The sequence below is a fragment of the Lupinus angustifolius genome, unplaced genomic scaffold (genome assembly GCF_001865875.1).
Source record: "Lupinus angustifolius cultivar Tanjil unplaced genomic scaffold, LupAngTanjil_v1.0 Scaffold_509, whole genome shotgun sequence".
Taxonomy (NCBI): Eukaryota; Viridiplantae; Streptophyta; class Magnoliopsida; order Fabales; family Fabaceae; genus Lupinus; species Lupinus angustifolius.
The window spans coordinates 141,671-145,000 of record NW_017727872.1 but is presented as its reverse complement, the minus strand read 5'-3'; positions in this window follow the sequence as shown (position 1 = coordinate 145,000).

The following is a 3,330-nucleotide window of genomic DNA, read 5'->3' as shown; positions in this document are numbered from 1 at the left end:
AAGTGTTTTTTATACTCTCAGTAAATATTCATCATTAATATATTAACTATAATTGACTTTCAAACATATGTAATAATAATTAATGTGGATAATATGCTGATAGTGTAAAAACATTTATACCAACGATACATAGATTCTAATCTCAATTTTAAAATTGCATTAACATATACAGAGAGAGACATTTATCATGCCATTTTTGTTAACATCCATGTATGTTATTAATTTATTTTTTCTATTTAAGTAAAATAATGATTATTTAAATTGACTACAAGTCTATATATATATATATATAGTCACAATTGATATTCTTGACTTTCTTTCTCTCTCCCATTTCTAATATTTTACATTAAGCTAATATAATATATATTATATTTATATACCCATTAATTCTAACCTTTTAATTATTGAGTTATTTAGGCAATATTGAATTTAATATGTATTAGTGATTATTTATTATTCGAATTTTATTTGACTAAAGTCTTTGCTCTTTTTCCATGTATTTCGGCCAGTGTTTCAATCGGTGTTTGCAAAATATGTTTTCCAATGAACAAGATTTTGTAGAGTTGATTTCGAAATCTAAAGTGAGGCGATTATTGTTTGGATGTTTTACTATAAAATCTAATGTTACAGAAAAATGTAATCTCAAAGTTTCAAAGAAACAAACAAACATCTTACTTCCAGCAAACCCGATTTTAGCGAGCTACAAACCTAAACCTATAAAATTGTCAAACTTGTTGTCTCAAACACCAAACTTTGTGTATAGCTTCAAAAGTAATTCTAGAAGTTCGAAGCATGATACCAAATACACACTACTCATAACGATGAATATATGGATTGTTTTGCTTTGCACCTCATCACTAGACAAAATGCTTTGAGTAGATTCATTGATTATGAGAACCTTTGAATAAGACAATTTTTATAAATAATATTTTTATGTTTAAAGTAAAAATGAAACGTATTGTTAGAAAAATATTTATTGGAGGAGCTATAATTTCTAATTTCCAACAAAAATACTTTAACAAAATAAGGAGAGAACCTACTATTTTTTAAGACATGATTGACTATTAATTATTAAAACTGACCACCAATACCCGAATTCTTTTTATGTTTTGAATTTGCTCTATAGTGTTTGGGCCGATCTCCTTCTCCTTGTTGAATTTCGTTCTGCTTCTCCTTCTTCAACCTTGATCTCCTTTTCTCCTTTCATAATGAAAATCCTTTCTTCGTTAACTTCAACCTTTCTCTCCATTCCTATTGAATAAGTCCATCTCCCCAACCAACTTCTTGCTTTGTTTTTCAAGAAACTCTGGATTTCATTTAAACATCTTATACAATTTTTTCGCTGTGATATTATTCGAGTCTCTCAAAAAAGGTATCTCTATCCAGAGTTAATTTTAATTTTTTTTTATGTTCTTCTCTGTGATCCTTCATTTGAATGTGTTTTTGTATACATTTATTTTTTTCAAGAAGAAAAACATTTTCTTAGTAATTTCATAACAAAAATTGCTTTGTCACATTTCCGAAGAATAAACAAGTGGACTGGAAGATAAAAAAAATCTATTTAGCCTTAGAAATTCATGATAAGAATCGAGGAGGTTTCTTGCCACTGCATACTCTCCATCATTAAAATAAACCAAGAATCGTTTTCTTTATATATAATATATATAGTTGTGTAATTTTAAATATATCATTCGGGTTTGCGATAGGGTATTACCTTTATCAAACCCGAAGCCGAAAATTATACTCAGATAGAGCCCAAATCTGAACTCAAACTCAATCACAACAACTTTTCCCTGTTAGATTCGGGTTCAGTTCGGACAGGTACTCACAAATTCGGTTTTCATTGTCATTCCTAATTTCTATAACTCATCCCTAATTTCTATAACCATTTGTGAGATTACATTTTTACTTTTAAAACTAAAAGGGAAAAAAGTAAAATCTTATTCGTAGAGAGGAGTCTCACTTCCGAATAAAGATAGACTAATTTAATTTAATATCCAAAACCTACTATCCTAGACCATTTTTCTTTTGCTCCTGACAAAAGATACCCCACACCAGTCGTCTCAGGGATTACATTTTGATTGGCACCATACGTGTTAAGGTCATTCCATCCATCTAGAGGGAATTAGCACTAGAATGTGAAATAATTCGCCTACACGTTTGTTTGGTAATGGATTTTAATTCCTATTTTCAACTCATTAATTGATTTTAGCTCACCATGACCAAGACCTTGACAAGATTATTCGGTATCTCTTATCATCTGCACAGATTTAGGGTTAAACACAAAATAGCACGTGCTTTTGGTACTCAGCATATTGTAGCATGTTTGGTAAGATTAACATGTTGAAAATACCATAGTGGGAGACTTGTCATGTTTTAATTTGGCTGATGGGTGTTGTTAGTTATATAGTAAGTAAAAGTGCGGAGAGGAAATATGTTATATAGAAGGCTTGATTTTATTCATCAACAAGACACGTAATTTATACAACATGAAAAAGAAAACTGATATAGAAAAAATAAATTCTTACATGAATAGCATAATGAGTCACATAAGTGCTTAAACATAGTAGGTGGAATATTCCTAACAATCATATTGGTTCTTTATTGTCTAATGAATACAAATGTAACAGATTCTGAGCCATATTAATCAACACTCCTCCTTGACTCTAGAGCTGCAAACTCCAAGTTTTTGTCTCAAGAATTCAAATCTTGCTTTAAGAAGTGTCTTTGTTAAGATGTGAGTACTTTCATTTTCTGTTTTGTAATAGATTAGTTGCACTTCTCCTTCCTGTTGTGTCTCTTGTAGAACATGAAACTTGATCTTAAAGTGTTTTGTTTTGCCATGGAACACTGTATTGGTAGCAATTGAAATACACCTTGGTTATCCACCAATACATGTGTGTTTTCTGTTTGTTCCATATGGAAACTTGTCATGAGCTTTCTTATCAAAATAGCTTGGTTCACATTTGTAACAGCAGCTACATATTCTAATTTTGCTGTTGATTGAGCAATGACTTCCTGTTATTTAGAACACCATGAAAAAATTCCATAACCAAAGCTAAAAAAATAACCTAAGGTGCTTTTCATATCATCATCACATCCAGCCCAATCAATATCAGAGTAACCATGATGATTAAAATTCTTGACATGACTGACCCTTATTCCATAATCTATTGTGCCATTAACATGTCTAGGAAGGCTTTTTGCTACTTGGAAATGAATTTCACTAACACAATGCATATACCTTGATAACAAACTTACTACATGCATGATATCTGGCCTTGGTACAGATAAATATATCAAACAACCTATTAAGCTGAGATTAGAAAA